Below are 21531 nucleotides of genomic sequence, written 5' to 3'. Positions count from 1 at the left end.
GGGTCTCTATTAATAAGTTGTGATTAGACGTTTAGACGGGATGAAAAGAAGGGCTGAAAGTTTCACTCGCACTACTCCTTGTCCGTGTTGTTTTGGCCCAAGTTTTTCTTTGCCAGAATCTCGGTCTTGTACAATAATCAAAAACAAATTCAGCTGTGTAGCTACACAGGCCCATACCAGGCCCGCAGTCCCAGTCCTGCTTCACAGACACTGTGTGTGTTGCACATGTGACAGACAGAGAATGACACATACAACACACAGATGAACTGTTGTTGTTCCCTCCGACACACTGCTTCCACATGCGCACAACCTTGTCTGTGCACGAGTGCACATGCAAACGCACACACTGAGCAGACAAGGAAAGACGGCAGAGTATTTTTGAATATGCAAATGCTCGTACAAGCGGAACGTGTGTAAATAGGAGTCATTGTGAGCTGGTTTAATCTGGACAGTCGGGGCTCTCTCTCACTCTCTACAACCCTCCCATGTTTTGGGGAGGGGAAGGATGCACACCCATCCCAACTGACGACAGGTCAGGGACAAGGGACATTAGTCAGCACAATTAGCGAGGTCGTCATGGCGACTAATGAAATTTGGCAAAGTGGCCAGCCTGAGACTTAAATGAGCTAGCTGGTTATGTGCTAGCACGGGGGGCTGGCTGGCTGCTGGCTGCTGGCTGGTTGCCTTACACACACCCATTATTCTCTTTTCTGCCGTGGTGGTACAATAGAGTCACTTGTATCTCCGCCGATACCCACCGGCAGTACAAGCTCTCCGCCTGACAATTTGCATATGTTAATATAATTAAGTGCTAATTACACTAAAACTCGCATATTCACAAGCACCCTCCCCGGGAGCTACGGAGAGGCTTGATCTCGTTCCAAGTCTTTAACCCTCCTCCGCGTCTCGCTCAGTGTGTGTGATAGAGAGAAATTGTGTGTTAGTGGTGGTGCCCCAGGGCTGACACAGGAAGCCCCCCTCTTTGAGACATAATGCTGAGCAGCAGCGAACTTCTTAGCTTCTCCCCTATAAAGGCCTCCCTGAGCCAAGAGACCCTGACACTACTACTGCAGACCACCACCCCTCACACACACACACGTTCAACTGTTAAATAGCGCTTTGCATCAAATACTACGAGCTTTGAGCTGTTGCATAATGAGAAATCTAAAAAGAAGTGTAAAGGAGAGAGTTTAAAAAAGGCAACTTGGCTGATGAGAGTGAGACGCGATTGATGCAAAACACCAGTTACATGTCTGCAGTTGACATTCTAACTACACTGCGCCAGCTTGGAAACCTTAAATATAAAGAACTAATGTTGTTTTTTTTTTTACTTTGCAAATTCAAACACCCGTCATTCATGTGAAGAAAATGCTGGGTATATCAGCACCGAATCTCCAGGGAGCAGGTGACCAGAACGACAGCAGTTATTTGAGACAAAAAAAAATCTACATGATTCCTTCCAGTGAGTATGCGTGCATGGACGTGAGAGTGTGTGTAGGCCTGCCGTTTTGATAATGGAGGACAGGCGGTTGTGCTTTTCACATCGTAATGGCCGTGAATCAGGGAGGAAGCCAAGCGGTCGTGCTACAATTAGAGTTCTTTTGTGCCTCTTCCTCTGTCTCTTTCTCTCTCTCTCTTTTCTTGTTTTCAATCGCTGACACTCTACCTATCAAGGGTATGTTAAAACAGTCTACTCTGCTCTGCTGCTGAGGCTGAATGGGGGGGATTTGGGGGGCTTGAGTGAAGAGAAATTCACACTGTGCTGCTACTGGACACGCACGCACACACGCATGCACACACGCACCAGATGGTACAGGAAGGAGGATTAAATAAACACACATGCACAGGCGCACACCTATTGGCTGACAGACGCCTCTGTGTGCACTGTCCCTTAATGAATGTCTATTGGGAGTCAGAGGGTCCAAGCTCATTTGGTTGACTCTCAATGAGATGCAGCATTATGACTATGGTAATACGCTCCTCCCTTCCCCAATAATCATACGCAGGTCATTGTGTCAGAGTGATTCATTTCTATCACACACATACACCAGATGTTATTACGCAGGAGAGTAAATCTCCCCAATGGATGTCGATGGGCTTCTATGCTAAAAAGGTGAAAAGTGGAGAAGAAAAAGAAGAGAGAGAGAGAGAAAAAAAAAACTATATTGTTATAGCAGTCCAGCGTGTAGTAAGCTATACTGCTCGCTCAAGCATGACGGCTGGTAATGCAGGTTTGGTTGTAGCTCTGTGTGTGTCTCTTTGAGGGGGGGAAGCACCCCTTCACTAATACCTACTACTCGGATTACCACAGCGTCTTAAGTATTCAACCGGACTCATATTTTCCCTTTCTGCCTTTTTAGCCAAATTGGCTGTCTTTACACTGTAAAGCAGCGATATAGCCCTCCTTACTAAGGGCCTATGGGGGATCCACGAAGAAGAACATTAAAATGCAGCGATAGCCTTGTTGCAAAGCTCCTCTCTATTTCTTTCTCTCTCTTTCTGCAGCAAAGGCTTCTAAATCATCCAGCCTCCTCTATTAGACGGGAGACTTATTGAGGTAGAAACCATAAAAAATGAAGAAGGGAAATTTAATCCCTGAAATATTGATTTGCACATTAATATCAGATAGGCAGAGGGCAATCTAGCCGGGTGGAAATGACACATTGTCGACCCCTAGGAGAGGCCCGAGCCAATCTTCTAGCTGCATGTGTCTTAGACCCAGGAGTTATAGGACAGACTCAGCCCCTGTCTCCCTCTCTCTCTCTCTTTCCCATCCTCTCCTCCTCCCAGTACCCACTCATCCCTCTCACCCCCCTCCATCCGCACCCTTAATGAAGGCTGCAATGCTGAAAATGCATTAGCTTTTAATAATCAAGAAGCATTTTCAAGCCAACAGCTATTGTCCTCTCAGGGCTGTCTGCCCATCTTTCACACTATATGTATTTTTTTTTATCCCTCCCCTTTAGTGCTACGGGTAAAATGAACGTTGCAAGCAGCTTAACTAACATGAAGAGATATACACACGCAGTCTTTGATAGTGCTAAGACAGCCAGCACAGAAAAACAAAAACAAGGGGCCTGAGCTTCAGCGAGCACAAACCTCAAAAATTCCCTTCATTTGCAAGACAAGAAAAATAACAGAGATTGTTGTTATTATAGAGTGAGACAATACCATCATTAACTGATGAAATTCACTGCAATTAGACAGGATCATCTCGTCCTATAATTTCACTTTTAAATTTTTGGTTGTTATATTGTAAGGCCCAGGCTGCGTGTTTTTGTTTTGAAATACAGGATTTAATGCAGATGGAATGAAATCATCTGAGTAGACAGAAGATCTAGAATGTCCAAAAAAATCAAATCAAATAAAAATCAGGTTTCATAGTTTATCAATCTGGAAAATTGATCTGAGATAAGTTCACAATTAACTGATAAGAAAACGGAAATGTATTTATTGAATTGACAAATTTAAATATAAATCAACTTAAGTCTTTATATAATAACAAAAATAATTATTACAATCATTACAGTTGTAAATTGATCATTTCTAATTATTGAACTAATAAGAGCCGTCCTCGTTTGCTCTGTAAGATTCTACAGAAAATCCCATATTTTGATTAAAATACACGCTTACATTTTGCATAGGAAAAAAACCTTTACGCACTCAATAATCCAAGTGAATTTAAAAGTATAATGCGGTTGGAAAAACTGAATTAAAAGCCTCTATTTTGGAGGATAAATACGCGCTGAAACCCATACCCAAAAAAGCAGGAAAAGCCGCGTATAAATAGAGACAATCCTGTAGAAAGGTCGGCTATCCTACATTGGCGCACCGTTCACTTGGAGCGTACACAGTCTATACACACACACACACACACTCTCTCACACACACACTCTCACTATACCGTTACATACCCGGGTTGGAGACTGACTGGCCCCTTGGCCCTGATGTTTTGTTTTTTTTTTCCTCCCGTGCGATCGATGTCCCCCCTGTCACTGTCGCGTCCCAATCCGAGCCAAGTCTATCTACCTCAAAAAAACAGCCACCAGGACACAAAAACACCTGAGAATCCCCCCTCTGCACTCCGCCGTCCCGAAATTAGCACAAAACAACACTAATCGACAACTTAAAGAAGATGTTGCAAGCAGCATCTCTGGGAAATAACAGGAGGACAGTTTTATATGAGGAAATTAGAGCCTCAGTGCAGCGACGCGGATGGGGAGCGAGTGTGGAAATGGAATCCACTGATTATTAATGGAAGGAGGAATTTAAATATGGTAATCTCAATAAATGTGAATAGGAGAATGAATTTGGGATACAGTGCGATGTTTAAGAAAATTACAGAGACCGGGGAGTGGGTTGGCTCTACAGGGACTCTCCGTGCTATCAGTAGCCCAGCGATCCGTCTCCCTCCTGGGCGACGCAGACTCCCACGCCTCGGTAAAGTCAGACTACTTTTTGAGCGCAGCAGGTAAAGGTGTTTGGACTGTGACCGGCAGAATGTATGCTGCTTTTGGAACCATCCTTTGATAAAGCTCCCACTCCGGCAATTTGAAAGATATACACTTATTCACACGAGAGAAGGGATCGTGTCACTTCGGCCGTGAATGCCTGGAAGGTGCATGAAACCCGACGTGTTAAAAAGCTGGCTCTGAGCGCAGCGGTGCATCCGATTTATGACTTCAAATGAAATGTCTGATGGCTGCAGAGCAAAGCGAGGAGTCGGGACGTGAAGGGGGGGAAACGGCAAGCCGGACACCTCGACTGGAAACAAGCTCAAAGCGGACATGTCCGAGGGATCGGACTACTGGAAAGGCATATCCGCAACTGCAAAGCCACAAAGGAGGCTCGTCTTGTCTCGCTGTATCTACCGTGGAACATTCATCTGCTCTATCTGTCCAGCACTCAATCTCAACAACATCGTATAAACTTTGCAAATAAAGGCAGGTCTGGACGTGAGATCGTACTGCAATAGCACGGACACATGCGTAAGAACGCCTCCAAGCCTGTCAGTCGCTTGTTTTACTGTAGCCAAAGCGCCGGAGTTGCACTAACATCACGATATCCGCCTTTATTCTGGACTAAAAAGCACCCAGCACCTGTTATCCAAACAACCCCGATGTCAAAGATCCACCAGCGAGATAGATAATCGATACCCGACCCCTAAATTTAACACACACACCCCAAACTACTCAATAAAAGTTAAAGGGAGAGGTGGAAAGGAAAAAAAAAACTTACTTTCTTCCCCCTCCAAAACCGTCACCTCCGCTTCTCTCTTTGCTCTTGGGTTTATAAAACAGTCACATCCAGCGGTTTGCGTAATTAGACAATAAAAAGGTGGAAAAACAGGGAAAATTACAATAATCCTCCAACTTTATAATGGGAAAAGGGAGTAAAATCACAAATGTCAAGCGTTTAGAGAGCTATCCCTTATTTTGGTTCCGGTGGCGGTGAAACGACGTGTCGACGGGCTGCCTCGCAGTTTCTCTTGTGGACGGGGGTCGGGAAACGAAGGAAAGGAAATGAAAATCCGATATGTCTTTATTCTGCTAATTATTATCGTTTTAGCCCTGTTTAAAAAAATGGCTGATTAAGTTGAGTGCGCATGTCTTTGTGTGTCTATTTCCCGATATGCACTCTGGGAATGGGTAGAGAGACAGAGAGAGAGAGAGGACGAATGAGAGAGAGAGAGAGAGAGAGAGAGAGAGAGAGGGAGCGAGAGAGAGGGAGAGGGAGGGAGCAAAAGAGAGACGGAGAGGGAGGGAGAGAGGAGAGAAGTGTAATTAGTGAGTTGATCAACAGTCTCCACATTGCAAATGACGCGCACACGGAGCCCTGGCGGCCGCATAGGTCTATGCGCGCAGAAAATCCTTTTGTATGGTTTCTCTGCAAAGGGCCAAAGCACATGTAGAACAATGGACAAGCGCTTCCTATACACCAAACAGCCTGGACTCAGAATTACTCACAAGTAATCTTTTTCCATTTTAAAAAAACAAGTTTTGCAGATGCACATTACCGAACTGCTGTGGAAAAAAAAAAACTCTGATACGGGCTTTTCTTTCAGTTTTCATTTAACAAATATAAGATTACTGTTCTGTTATGTCCATGCTGCTTTTTTGTGCAATGGATCAGCTGGATTTTATTGATTATGACACCACAGGTGAATTACTTTTACTAAGACGCGCAAAATGAACGGTGTTTGCAGATTCAGAGAATTGTAAGAATAGATACATGTTTTTATCATTTTGATGGAGTTTGTAAATCGTATGGGGGGAAAATGAACGACAGGTGAACTTTGTGAATAACACTTTTAATCAATAATGTGCATAAAAACATAAAGAAATAACACCTGAAGAGGAGAATGAAAAGCACCAAACCGCCTTGTGCTGCGCATCCAAATCGGACCTGGACATTGTGCGGAACGTATTTTATAGGTAACATTATTTATGCTTACAAAAGTACAAAACGCATTTACACACGTGAGTAAATTACACTACACATGGATGCATGGTTTTGGCTTGTTATTGTATACTGGCCGTTTTCTTGAAAGAAGGGATTTTTGCATTCGATCTGTTGCATATATGGCACGTATAAAAACATCCAGGCTTAAAAATCAGAGGCACAAAGCATCACAGTAATCCACCACATGTTGGAAAGTCATCTCTGCCCTTTCGGGACCGCTGAGGCCCCGTGTGGGTTCAATAGAGCCAAACTGCAAAATCCAATACAGGGTCACACAAAAATCCCCCTCTCTATTCAAAGCTCAATTCACTGGCGTTTACATTTAGTGTCCTTACAAAGTGCATCGGTCTTTTGGCCCTATATCATTTCGATGCAAGCCGTTTACGGTGTTTCCCCCACCGGTTTCTTAATAGAGGCTTTTGGGCAAGAGGAAGACTTTACACAGTCTCAATCGGGGAGAAAATCAAGAGATCTTGTTCGCCTTCATGGAAAAAATCGAAGCTGGGGGTGAATTGAACTGCATGAGCCGGGGCTTGGGATGTGATGATAAGGCTGCTGCTGGCAAGTGAAGTACTAGGTCAACTTTGCAGCCACATTGACTGGACTGCACCCATACCAACTGGATCCTTAAGAAGCCAAGAGATCCGAGCCCGACCCGACCCGAGGCTGTTTATTCTGGGTTTAGAGAGGTCTCTGACAAAGGGGGGTGGGTGGGTCGAGGTGATGAACAGAGGCGTCACTTTTCACCGGGATCCAAGGCTCCTGCTGCTGCCGCCGCCGCTACTGCTGCAGCTGCCTCCCTGTCCTCCAGGGGGGTTTTCTAGCCTGTCAACCCTGGGAGGCGTCGCTCACAGACGGCTTGGAGAGCAGAGTCTACCCCGCTGCTGCAGCGGACGCGCAAAAAAAGTCCACAGGGGCCGTGCGTCGATCTTCCCAAAGCGCATATGGAGTGGACCTATTTGTCTTTTACGACTTTAAACACCTGAACGGAGGACTTCTGTAGACATACACCAGCCTGATTTTTTCTGTCTTGCTTTTTTTTTTTCTCTCCTACGAGTGTCTCCATTTCTGGGAAAGGATGTACTTATTTCCCACTTTCTAGTGATTAAAATTGTGCGCGCCGTTGGCATTTTGAGCGGAGTCGTGCTTGTTATTTTATTTGTTTTTCGATGAGAAAACGAGAAAGTACAAAGCGGATTTAGAGAACTGATATAGGCTCTCGCTTATCTTAACCTCCTGCGTTTTGTAAATCCCCCCGGTCTCCACCCTCCCTCTCTCCCTGCAGACGATGCTCTTTCTCCGGAGGACCGCTCGACAATAGACCGCGTTAACTAATATTTCGCCCCCATTTCCATATCAGCAGCATCCTCAATTAATTATAGATTTTTATCTGTAAACTCCGGCTCTGTTGTGTGTGTGTGCGCGAGCTTGTGTGTGTGTGTGTGTGTCTCTGTGTGTGCGTGTGCGCGCGAGTATTTGTGTGTCAAGATAAAATAAATTATTTCTCGGTGGCATCGCCAGAATCGAGGCGCAAGGTGGCTGAAATTAAGCTCTTCTAATTGTAGTGTAATTATCAATGCTCAGATGCTGTTTGTTTTATTTTACGACACGTCTATTGATATATGAAAGGTAGCATTGAGCACTCATAGTGATCTTCTGTCACTTCAGCAGATCAATAAGTTTGAATCGTCCGGACATATTACCATATTGGCTTGACACTCTGGGAGATGCAAAAGGATGGGAGTATTGTTGCTCCATCAATATAATCTCTGGAAACCTCTGATGAGGATTATGCTTGATTTTTATGTTCTGATTTCTTCTTTAATTGCTTGCTCAGTTTTGCAACCTGTCTCTTCATGTGTGCTGCAAACACCTGGTCAGTTTCCTTTTTTCTCCTCTGGATGTGCAATCAGACTTCCACCTCGTTTGTCCTACGCGTCGGCGCCCTCATGGGGTTGCAGGGCTGACCCCTCTGCCTCATCAGGACACACACAAAAGCACGCAAAAAAAAAAAAGAGAAGCCCACAGCTCTGACCCGCAACCTGCCACACTGACCCACTGGCCAACTACCGTCCAGCAAACACATGCACAAACAAAGCTTCAAAAAGGCCCATAAAACACACAGCAAGAAGTTAAGTGGAACTCTTTCAACGCATTGCAAGCAAAATGTGAGATTGTGCCACTGTCTCCACAATAATCCAGCCAAGATTTGTGATTTTTTTTATAAAGCACTTAAAAATTGAAAATATATACAGCCATTAAAACCGTTTCAAAAGAAATCTAACACACAGACACCCTCTAAATATAAATCCAAGTTGCCACATGCGTTTAATTTAAGGTTGCGAAATCAGTTCATTTGCAAATAAATCAAAAAAGAAAGAAATATTTCATCGAAATGAACGTCCTAGAAAATGCTGCTTTAACTCGTTTCCTGACAAGATACTCCACAAAGAAGTGGGCAAAAACTATTTCCTCTTCAGCAGTAAAAGAGGAAAACGTAGAAAAGAAAACAACAACAGTGAAAGAAATTAAGTTTTTTTGCCCATAGATGCTCAACATAAACTCTCTCGACATTTTCACACTCAGCCCTAAAGCCATCCAGCAACGCTCCACAAATACACAATCGTTATAAAAACTTCAAATTTACCTCCTCTTACCTCTTTTAAATTCCCCCAAAAAGCATAAAGTATAATAAGCCAGTGAAAGAGAAGATACATAAAAATGTAGACTCGTGGTACCTTTGGTATAAAGCATTCCGTTTTCCTTCTTTTCTGTCTTTCTCTTGCTCAGTAGCGATCCGATAATAGCATATGGAAAGTGTTTTCAAAATGCCCAGATTTGGCACATTGTCATTGAAAAGAGAGGAGCGCAGTGATGCGGTGCTACAACAGGGGAAATGAGTTGCGGATTGGACGCAGCCCGCCTCGGTGCGGACTTATCCCACTTTAATTTAATATTCCGCAATCACACACACTAGTGATGGCATATAATTCAAGGAGAAATTCAGAGGGAAGGAAATGCTTTTGTGTGTGTGTGTGTGTGTGTGTGCGTGTTTTTTTACACCACTTTATTTGATTAAGGAGAGAGGCAGCACAATATTGTCTTTTTTCTCCGTTCCCCCCCCCTTCCCCTTCTCCTTTGCTGCCCCCCTCCTCTCCGTTTTTGTTTTTTTATAGTCTTTTATACATGAAACAATAGATATTTATTTGTTTGCATTTAGATCATTTATTTAAAAATCAACAACTCCCAACTTCTGTGCGCGTCGGTGTCACACTGGAATCATCCCTAACATAAAATCGAGACCCATAAACGCTTGTTTGTAAAACACTGAACCCGAAATCAATGTATTGGGTCATTTCAATCGATTATATAAACGAAAATCCATACGCAACATGAGACCGGTATCAGCCCACTCTTCCGTTCCCTTTTAAAGAGAGAGAGAGAGGGAGGGAGAGAGAGGGAGAGAGAGAGAGGAAGGGAGAGAGAGGGAGGAAAAAAGCAGAGAAGAGAAAAAAGGGAGAGCTTGTAGCGCCTGGGCTAAAAACAAAGACTGTCAAAGCAGCCCTTTGCCTCAGTCACTTAGATCAGGGCTTCTCCAACATTTTCATGTCAAGGACCCCCAAATGGACACACCTTATACCAGCCAAGGGTCCTGATTTAATTGGATTTTGTCCCTGGGATGCCCAATATCTTTTTTCGCTGTTATTGATTTGGTATTGTAAACCTGCTGGAAGTGCTGCGCTACTGGTGGCACAAGTGGAACCTTTGTTCAGACGCATGTCCCCTAATTGCCACAATTCCGGGTTAATGAAATCACAGTGAAATTAAACAATTCTTCATTTTGCCCGAGGGAAACCCCCAGCCACTGCTGCCCCCACGCAGCTTGGCCTTTGAGGGATTCCTGAACCCCACTTTGGGAAGGAACCCGCTGACTTGGATGTCAAAGTGCTTCCAGATGCACAATGATAGTGCGAGTCCTGATGACAACAATTAGAAAAAAATGCCCTAATCAAACGGGGCCACACGGGATTGCGTTTCAAGGGGTCAAGGGGAACCGTTTCTCCCCCTTTAAATATCACATTTCAGCATCACATAACAGAACCCAGCAACAATCAAGCACTTCAGGGCACTATAATCACCTATGCAAATTCCCCCACGCAAAAAGAAAAAAAGGAGAGAGAGAGGCATGGACATGACAGCCGGTGCGCACTGTCAGATGAGCTATTGCATAAACTGTGCATTAATATGCAACATGATACGGGGAGGGGGGACAACAGGAGGAGGGGGCAGGCGGATGGGGCAAAATAAGGAGGTGCCAATCATGTAAAATTTACATGGGACCACAGCTGCTGGGGCTCTCGAGCATAGGGAAGAGATGTAGAGGGAGGAAGGGTGAGGGAGGGGGGCAACTGGGTGGAAGGTGGGAGGTGGGGGTCTTGAGATTAGCAGACAGGGAGAGGGTGGAGGGGTGTGGGTGAAGGTGCGGGGCGCTGGGGGTCCGTCGGTGTCACTCTGTTTATTTGATAAGAGCAATCGATGGGCCCTGACTGTAAAGTCTGTACCCAGGTGCAGGCGGGACGAGGTCCGCCGTGATGTTGGAGCCGCAGAAGAAGAAGAAGAAGAAGAAGAAGAAGAAGTGGAAGAACAGTGAGGAGAAGAAGAGTGACTCGGCAGGCGTCCGTGTCCGCATTTGGGGTTGCTCATCAACACACACACACACACACACACACACACACACACACACACACACACACACACACACACACACACACACACACATCCTCCGTGCGCACCCCCCCTCACAGCCAACACCACTGCTGTTTCCATTCACCTCGCCCCGCTGCCCTCCTCCCACTTGGCCCTTTGCTCCTCCGATCTTTTTCATTGTTGAACCCTATTTAATAGACACGCGTCCAGTGAGTGTCCTCCATATATGGAGGGGGGAATTAAAAAAAAAAAAAGAAAGAAAGAAAAAAAGCCCCCCCTCTAGCCTGGCCTTATCGTGGTGCCCCAACACATCTACTGGCTTGCAGCCCTCTTTAACGCCAAATTCTATTGATTATCAGTCAGATCCACGTGCACTTATAGGCCTGTGATGGGAACAATAGCACCTGTATGCTCCATTAAAAGAAACAAAACAAAGGAAAACAATTGACAACACTCATAATATGGACTCAGATGAAGTGATTGACACCCAAATAGGAATTTAACTACAATTTCTTTATGTAAATATAAAAATATATTGCAGGAATGTAATGTATAAAATGCAATTATGAGAAAACCTACATGCCATTATATTATTATGATTACATGTGAAATATTGTTTGTTGTTATTATTATTATTGTTATTAATAAAATAATAATAATAATACTAGTGATGGTGATTTTGCACACACATAAATATTACAGTTAAAACAAAGTCATATTATAGAAATCAAAATGTACTCTGCACTCTAACGGGAGGCCTCTTCTTTAATGGCCTAATGAAAGTAAAGACTGCTATATTGTATGTTGTCACATGGCTTATTAAAGGGCTTTCTTCATGACAACCCAGGAGCTTGAACATGTCAATTTAGTGGTCCGAGAGGTCCTTTTAGATCTCCAGGAGCCTCCACTCTCCCTCTCTGGGGGACTGTCACCCCTCCACCTTCCCACCCCATCATCCATCCATCCATGCCCCCCCCAACCACCCACCCTCCTCCTCCTTCTCCTCCTCCTCCTCCTCCTCCTCCTCGCCTTGACACTCAGTGGGCCATCCCAACACGGCGAATAACTCAGTCAGTACTGAGAAGTCACTTCTATGGCAACAGATTGACATCTCGACACGCGGGGCGAAAATGTAAGAAGCGTCTCATTCTGGAATATTACTCAAAAAGTAATATATTACACATGATATAAGAGTAACACTGTCATTGTCCATTGTGTTTTGGCAGCAGGCCTGTATTTGCGACAGTGCTGTTGATAAATGAATGGCATGTTAAAAATTTCCATTCATATTTCTGATCACGTTTTACTTAAAAATACACCTCAATTGGCTTGATAAAAATGAATGACTTGTCATAATTAATAGTTTTAATTGACTAATTAGAAAAATGAACACATTTAGGGGGAAAAAAAAACACTGACACAGATATTTGTCTCACCACTTGTTATATGTGTTGCGGCACGTTACAAAGCGACGAGTTACCACCGAACACTGTTGTCAGATGTGAGCTTGTACAGTCAGTCAGTCTCCTGCCTGGACGCCATCATCTAACAAGCCAACCAAGTCAACCGGAGGCGCAATGACCACTGCGTAAATGCGCACGGATTAAGGGATGCAGCCCAGACAAATTGGCAACGCTTGAAGGGAAGGAGAGAACAAAAAAAAAAGAGATGGAGAGAGAGAGAGAGGGAGAGAGAGGCGTCATGTTTTTGAGGTGTGCGGTGACCCTGAAAGATGCTTGTTGGCTTCATCACTGCATTAGAAGAGTCCTTACGAGAGCTCTTCAACCTCCTTTCCAAGTGACCATCATTAAACCCAATGACCTGAGTTCAAGCAGTCATTGCTGCGAGCACCTACCACACCGAAGTGTCAGCGAGCAAAACAGCAAAACACTGAGTCTCTCCCAGTTCAACACGCCTGTTCGGAGGTGACTGACCTCTGACCTTACTGTGTTGGGGACAAAAGAAACAGAGCTTCCCTATAGAGATAAGCAGGCTTTAAAATGTATTGCCACGGCGATGACAATTTCACAAGAGTCAAAATTATCATAAAAGCATGTTAAACTTTCCCTTAAGAAGGAAAATTATTTGTTTCTGTTTTCTGATGTAAAAAATAAATTAATTAATCTCTAATTTCCCCTAATTAACAGCTCATTAAATTTTGGAGAAAAAATATTTCTAGAGAATGTAATGATTAAAAATTAAAGAGCAACGCAGATTTGTAGAAATGTGACAGCTTTTAACATGCAAATTTACCTGCAATTAGAGTACAGTTAAGAAAGACGGATGATAGATAGATGGTAAAAAGCACAAGAAAGGAATTACTTTGCATAATAATGCAAAGTCAATGCTGTTTTATATGGCATAAACCCCATAACTTGAACTAATTCACAATCAAACAGGGAAGCAAACTGTGGATAACATTGAAATGGTGCAAGCAACCTCTGCACGCACACACACACGAGCACGCACACACACACACACACACACACACAGACACACACAAACACAAACTCTGTTATGTTTTCAATTTGGGTTGAAATGTAGACATTTTCCCTTGGTTGCATAACTGCCATCCGTATCGCCCCTCCCTTCAATTAAATGCTATTTCTCCCAAACAAAATGTCAGAATCATTCCACACAGGGTAGTTCAACAGTGATTTGTTCTGAAAGCTATGTGTCTTTCTCTGAGATGGTGTGTGCATTTGTATGAGTGTGTGTGTGTGTGTGTCTACGTCTGTTTGTGTGTCCTGACCTCAATTCTAACTGGGTTCACAAAGGGACGGAAAAAAGGTGCCTAAAAATACATTTAATTCACAATCAGCCCAGCTGAGCTGAGAATGACAAATCCTTTTAGAACGCCCCACAGTGAGATGTGAGATTATGAAACATAAACACACACACACACACGTACACACACAAGTCGTGTAACCTACACAGATGCATGGACACATGGAGAAGGTAAAACACACTCAGCTGTGGAAATTCCAAAATGGATTCTACTGCAAAATTATGTCCTTTGAAATAAAAATATTTTGAGGACATGGCTGGCCTCAAAGCTAAAATATCAGACATTTATTTACCTAACTGTCAAAGTAGATGAATATTGAGAAATTCATTCTGAGCAACCTAAAAAAAAAAAAAAAAAAAAGAGCTTTCCACTTTGTTCTGATGAATATACCATTTTTCTAGTCTACCAAAGGTTAGGAAAAAATGTTGGATTTCAGAGACTTCAATGAATATTGCAGGGACATTTTTAAGCCTATGTTATTACACTTGACCTGTAGCAGCTCAGCGGAAAAATAAAATTAATTCAATTTACCATACTCTCCTATTTGAGAATGGAAAACACCCAAATTATAGAGAGCAAAAATCTGCTCCTTCCTTCAGTTCATTTGAAAACTTGTCAATTTATTTAAAGCTATAAAACTGCCGGATTCCAGTTCATCTGTTTCATTTATACACCGGCACACGGACACTCTGCTCAAGTCCACCGGCTCAGAGAGATTCCAAGATGGCCGCGCACCTGTCATGGAGGTGGATCGTCCTGATTATGTATGGAGATCACCTCAAGGCCTCTGTAAGCTACGAAGAGCGTGCACACCTCGAGTTGCTGGTTCAACGATGGTCAAAAGCCTGTCATTTTAAAACCCCTGACTGCCCCTCAGAAAGAAAGGATAAACCCGAGTTGTGTCTCCTCTCTCGCTCTCTCTCTCTCTCTCACACTTCCTTTTTCTTTCTCTCCATTGCCTCCTCTCTCTCTCCCTCTATGTCTCTCTCTTTCTCTCTCTCGCCCTCTCTCTCACATCAGAAGCGCTGAAATGCACCCCAGGGCCAAATCGCACAGAACAACCCCTCTGAGCCAGAGAAAAAAGCTGGAATCCGTTTGTCCTGATATTTCACCAGCACCAGCCAGGAGCGAGGGGAGAGGGAAAGACAGAGGGAGAGAGAAAGGGAGAGAGAGAGAGAGAGGGAGAGAGAGGGGAAAGAGACTGGGGCAGAGAAAAAGGGATAGATGGGAAAACGGCAGACCAGGGCTGTATTTATTGGGGGTGTGAGTGCCGCGCTGTAGGCTGTGGGATGGTCGGGAGAGTGCAAGGTGTTGCTGCTAGGTGTGGTTGGGTTTACAGATGGGGAAGAGCATGCATAGATAGAATGGTGGAGGCTAAAAAAAAAAAAAAAAAGAGGGAGAGATGGAAGGATTGGTCATGCGCAAGGTAAGAGAGAGGCTTTGTTTGATTGTATGTGGTGGTGATGGGGTGAGGTGGGGATGTGGGGATGGGAAGGAGGGGGCTGAAGCTGTCGTCTGTGGGGTTATTATTATTGCAGGCAATCTTTGTGTGTGTGTGTGTGTGTGTGTGTGTGCGTGCGTGTATGTGTCTATGAGTGAGCAGAAGAGACGAGGAGATATGAGATTCAGCTGTGGGGTCATTATTTTTTCCTGACGCATGTCATGAGGCAAAAATGAGGTTTGAAGTCACACACTTTCTGACATCACCGATGACGCGAGTTCATTTGCATACCTAACGAGAACTGGTGATGCAGGTACCAGGTGAAATGTTGACTATTTGTCTATTGGTCCGAGCGGGACGGCCGCGCTCAGAGGCAGCATGTGACATCCGGTGGCCACGTGAACAAGTACACACACGCCAAACACAAGTAGGCCTCGCTGATTAACATCTACTCCCACTCACTCCCGCCATCTCAATATTAACTGTAAGAAGAGCACGCTACCTTAACAGTAACGACTGATAAGGATGGGGGGGGGGGGGGGGGGGGGGGGGAGTGAGAAAATATAAAAGGATATGTGGTTTAAATGAAAGAGAGATCAGAAGAGCAGAGTGGGAGAGAGGCGCATTTTTTGCCATTTCACCCAGTTTAATAGGAGGACAGTTAATGGGCCTTTTTTATCGGGCACAGGCATCAATCAAGAGGTGTCAGGCGGCCGCTGAATCTGGGCTGTGGTCCTCTTCACAGATGACTGATTAGCAAGCCAAAATCACCAGATCCATCTTCCGACGGTCACTTTTATTACAGTCATTTTTAAAGTGACAGCAACCTGCCTTGTCTCACAACACTGGCCACCGCATATATATTCCCATCCTCTCTCCCCCCCCATCTCTCTTTCTCCCCCCTCTGCATCCGTCTTCCTCTCTCCTTCTGTCACTGAGTATTTGGTCAGTCACTCTCCTGTTGTTCCTTCAAACCTGCACCCCACCACCACCACCCCTCCGTTTCTCCTTTTAACTACTTTTATCTGACTTTCCCCTCCGTCTCTCTCTCCCCCAATCCCTCCCCACCTCTCTCCCACCCCCTGTTGGCACTACACTTATTCTCTCACTCTGCTGGGCAGGTTGAGGGGAAGCAGGGTCAGGGAGGTGTGGAGAGAGACAGGAGACAGAGGGGAGAGAGGAGAGAAAATAAGACCCCCACCTCTTCCATTGTCTGAAGGGTGTGTTCTGAATCCCTATATCGTTGGCTCTCCAGAGATGGTGAGAAATTCGCTTTGCACAGTTTCCCTGCTGTCTTACATTGGAGGCGGAATTCTCCATTCCCAAGCACAAGATGAATGTAAATGAAACAGTTTCGGCACAGAGTGTGTTGGTCACAGCTGCATTTACATGGCTGCATTCTACAGACGGCATTTTAAGAAACAGACAGGGTGACATTAAAGTTGGAGGCCGGGGGAGTGTTAAAATGTGTTTTTGGGGCCAGCATGTAATAATACGTTGCTGGGAAAAGGGGTGTCGGGAGACTGTCTTGGAGTAGAATTTTGTTATGGAGGTTGTCAGTCAGATTTCTCATCTTTCCCTGCTTCAGTTTACTTACAGGCTGCGTTCAAAATAAATCACTGCATCAAATAATCATTGTGCAATCATTCAAAATGGCAGCTGAGCTATGTTTACCCAACGGTTTGCATACGTGTGTGTGTGTGTGTGTGTGTGTGTGTGTGTGTGTGAGAGAGAGTGAGTGTGTATGAGGCCAGACTCTAAAGAGCACTCCTGTGTCTTGGCAGGAGATATGCTAATCGCAACTGACATCAATCTGAAAAACATCAGCCAAAGTAACATGTGTCTAAGATTACATTTACAACCTTCTGAGCAAGGAGGGACAGAGCAAACGCATACACATGCACGTGCACACACACTCAGACACACTCACACACACACACACACACACACACACACAGTGAAGCAAAAGTGGGTCAGGTAAAACAAGCAAACGTATTTCAGAGACAGCCTGCCATTTGCAATGTCCTCAAAAAACAACTGATTGAACAGCTTGTCGAAACATTAAGGCTCAAATTTGAAAGCTTTGGAGTCGTCTTAAATACAGGAAGGATTATTCTATTAAACAAATGTGTCCTTTGTTTTTCGCTGCCGGCTTAAATACTGAAAGCTTTTAATAAAGAGGCACCAAAAAGCTATTACTCTTTCCTTTGTTCAGACTTATGAAGTTAAGGTTATGAGTTCCCTCCTTTGTTTCTAGGAAGGGGTGGAGGGAATACGCAGGCCTAATTTTTTTTTTTTTTAACTTTTTTCTCATGCTGTGATATGCATTAGAAGACAACCTGGGTCACATTTTACAGTGAAGCACCTGAACATCAGAGTAACTCAGGCGGGTGTAAAATATGTGTCCTGCTAAACCCCATTTGGATAGGATCCTTAGATGTGTATGTGTTGAGGGGCAGATAGACAGAGAGACATACACACACACACAGGAAATCATGGTAATGGTGCTAGCAGCTGTGGCTTACTAAGTGAACACATACGACTTTAGATATACTGGATTCCCTTAAGCATGGGATCTGTGTGTGCGTGTGAGATAGATAGGGTGTGTGCAGAAAAAGGGGCTCCGTGTTTCTGCATCTTTGTACTATAAAGTTTGAATTTGCACACACTCAAGCTTCCAAGGTTCGGAATTTTTTTTGCCTCCGCTCAAAAGCATCAAAATTAAGACAACAAACTTTGTCTCCTGTGTCTTCCTCTGGCTCTTCACACACTCTATACACACACTTCCAGTCTGTCTGGAGGGCAGCGGGGCACTCAGGGGTCTCACAGAGAATTCGTCCCGAACATCCGCCAATAAAAGATCGCTGCAGTATTTTACGCCAGAAACGTTTGATGACAAGCCGTAACTAGCGTGAAATTCCCCCTAGATTAAATGTCCTAGGAGTTGTATTCCCATCCGGCGAATACACACATCTGTGAGCATGTAAGGCTGCACACACACACACACACATGCACGCACAAACCTGTAAACCTCAGACCATGCTTCTCAGCAGGGGGAAGGCACAGGAAACAAACATATATTCTGAGATGTACACACAGCGACATGTGGACGTACAGTACACTTGGACACAGACGCAGTCCCATGGAAACACACTGACAAAAGCAGACATACATATAAATTTATATATACAGTATGTACACACATACACTCTAAAGACGAGATATTAAATAAATGCATGCACATGTCCGCATAGAGAAACACTGATTTACTCACAGGCGTTCAGACTGGAGACACACTGGGGGGCAAATCATAGCAGGAGACTTGTAGCGTGTTTGGCTGATTACCAGTCGAGCAAATAGCAGAGAGAGCATGCTCACACTGCCACCTCCATCCTCCTACACACACACACACACACACACACCTGTTTCTTTGTCGGTTAGTCAAGGTAGTGATTATTGTTATTTTTATAAGTTTCTTCTCTTTCTTTCCCCCAAGTTTTGCTCTTTATTTTTGTGTTTTTGTAAATGGATTAAGAATTACAGCCGACCTATGAAAGCACAAAAGATCAGAAAGTTGTTTAATTGGGCATGCAATGCTGAAATCAACTGGGGGGGATATTTAGGGCTGTTGTAAAAAAAAAAGAATATTCCTGGTGTTTGGATGAAAGGCGATAATTTAAATCTGATTATTTTGAACTTCTTGTATATGTGAGTGCAAATTGTGTTTGTCAGTGTTGTTTGGCATATCGTGCGGGAGAGAGAAAGAAAAGCAAAGTGTTGCAGTGAGTATTTTTTGAAAGATTTGTCTTTTTCTTGCTCTCGCATATGTACAGACTCTTGATAAACCCCTAAAACCTGCAAAATGTGAGTTGCATGACTGACCAGGACACTTGTAAGAATGTAATCAAGAAAAGGAGCAATTAAACGGGTTCTCTTCAGACCTAAAAGTAAAACCCTTATCCCATCACTTCTATTTAGTTACAACAAATTTTAATGCAAAAAAGCCAAACGTAAAAGTTTGAAATCATGTTTAAAAAATAACACCTCCACCCCTACAAAATATACAGCCTTCTTTATTGTGCCAGCTTCATTAGAAATGTTTTAGTGTTGTTGTTTTACTCTCCTAATGTATTCCGTCTATACCTTATGAATAATTTTGCAATCAGAACTTGAAGTTAATCAGGTTTAAAAAAAAACACATCTAATGATGCCATTAATGTAAATTACGTATTACAGATGTGTTATCACTGAAGTTTCACCTCGCAGTCCTCTTACTGTGTGAGTCTGTCGCACAGCAGAAGCCAGAGAAATATCAGTTAATGAAGAGGGCACAGCTCAGTGCTTTTTGTAATAAACAGACCAGTAATTTTCAATAACCAATACCTACTGAAATGTGCCCGCTATAACACTTTGAAAACAAAACCCTAAAGACTATGTTGTCCTGCACACAACCACTGTGTTCTTTAAGATATTTCTGGAGAAGAATCAAGCAGCAGTGATGCTAACTTGGCTACCCTCACCAGTCACGTGACTCTCACCGCTGCTGGTCGAGAATCTCAAGCAGAGAGACAAAGAAGCTCAGACTTTGGGTGTTTGAGATGCATAATCGATATTTAAAAACCGTTTAACTCTTCAAAGTGAGAACCTTGCGTCCTACAACCTAAGCGCATTCCCTGCCTCTTCATTTTCCTCCGTTTTTATTTCTGACTTCACCTTCTGTAGGTTTATCTTTCAGCATCTTCACATTTCTTTACTTACTAGTCACAGTTTGGCCCAATGTCCTATTCCCTTTAGAATGCTTCTCATAAAATAAGACTACGAAATTGCATTGTAACCCATTTGATTATTTAAAATTAAGCTTTGAGTGCAAAACTCAGTTTAATTTTAATCAGTTTTATATTGCAATTGCTGCCAACATTTACTAAATCTCACATGCCTGATTTAGTTTTAATATTTTAAATTGCACATCAAACACAGTTTGCAGATTAGAAATGTGGAAGTGGAACAGAGAATCCATTTCAGCCTAGTCTGGAGCTGAGACGTACCAAGAAACAGCATATACATCACAATGCATTTAATAAATGTCTATTTTAAAATCGGCTACATTGGGGCAATATTTTATGCAGTACGCAATGCCACCTGGTTCTTATGCAAGGCTTCCTGCTGTTCTCATGCAAGGAAAGTCAAGGCGGAGTATGAGGAGGTCAGACAGAGGTAAGCCTAAATAAAGTCTCTAACTGGGCGGCTTTACAAGCTTTAGTTAAAGATATTGATTCAGTCGTAAAAAGCAACATTCTGCTTAGCGAAAAGAAAGTTGCAGTTTACAGCTTGTATGTTCATATCATCTCTTGGCATGTGTTTCCCTTACCACAGTTATGTGCCATAATTACATTAGACTTATGACCTTTGAGAAGAGCGGGAAGGAGCAAGAAAAATCCTTGAACATCTTAATTCGATCCGTTTCAAACAAGAGAGGCCGATTTAGGGAGAGGAGGAGGAGGCTGCACACATAACATATTACAAGGGGAACGGTGCCAGCTACAGCGGTGCCCTGTTTTTTATTTTCACTTCATATTCTTCAATGAAAGGTTCTTTTGTTGTCTACTGGCTGATTGACTTTAATGAGAAACATTCCATTGTACCAAATGTTGGTTTGACAAACTGAACTTCGTGCTCCTCTCGCTTGTTTTCGAATTAGATTCAAAAAAAGGGGACACAGCGGTAGAGGCAGGACCCGGTTGTTTGGGATCACAGCAAACATGACATGCACATGCACACAAGCACGCCCAAGTCATTCATACGTACACTCACACAATGCTTCAATCCTTTATCCTTTACACACCAAAACTGTGTTATCGCCTGTAAAGAGAATTCAAAAAGCGTGACTATGACAGAGAAGGAGGGAAAGCAATATTTAGAGGAGGAAGGGGCAGACGTGGAGGGATGAGAGACCAGGATAAAGAACTAAGTATGCAACAGTATTCAACTTGATACTCTCACGGCGTTAAACATGGTTCAGTTACAAGGCTGCAAGTGTGTTTGGGAGTGTGCGTGTGTGTTTGTGTGTGTGTGTGTGTGTGTGTGTGTGTGTGTGTGTGTGAGCGTGGTATCGACAAACTCAGCCCTTGATCTG

General features: G+C 43.6%; 1 protein-coding gene and 1 long non-coding RNA gene across 5 annotated transcripts in view; one reads left to right on the top strand and one right to left on the bottom strand.

Annotated features, from left to right (window-relative positions):
* The window catches only part of zfhx4 (zinc finger homeobox 4), a 94302-nt gene extending 75538 nt beyond the window's left edge, over window positions 1-18764 (bottom strand). The window contains exon 1 of one of the 4 annotated variants that reach the window (XM_051940610.1): window positions 18673-18764. The gene's annotated coding sequence lies outside the window, so the exon portion shown is untranslated. Of the gene's footprint in view, window positions 1-3914; window positions 4116-5238; window positions 5651-9200; window positions 9375-18672 lie in introns of those variants that run through there. The other 3 variants (XM_051940609.1, XM_022193711.2, XM_051940611.1) reach the window with 3 other exon arrangements.
* LOC127531388 (uncharacterized) overlaps window positions 15004-21531 on the top strand; it is a 29310-nt gene continuing 22782 nt past the window's right edge. Inside the window, exon 1 of the long non-coding RNA XR_007938448.1 lies at window positions 15004-15383. This is a non-coding gene — a long non-coding RNA (uncharacterized LOC127531388). The remainder of the gene's footprint in view (window positions 15384-21531) is intronic.

The sequence above is a fragment of the Acanthochromis polyacanthus genome, chromosome 20 (genome assembly GCF_021347895.1).
Source record: "Acanthochromis polyacanthus isolate Apoly-LR-REF ecotype Palm Island chromosome 20, KAUST_Apoly_ChrSc, whole genome shotgun sequence".
In the NCBI taxonomy this organism is placed as follows: Eukaryota; Metazoa; Chordata; class Actinopteri; family Pomacentridae; genus Acanthochromis; species Acanthochromis polyacanthus.
The sequence above is the reverse complement of the archived record's forward strand: the minus strand, read 5'-3'. Positions and strand labels throughout refer to the sequence as shown.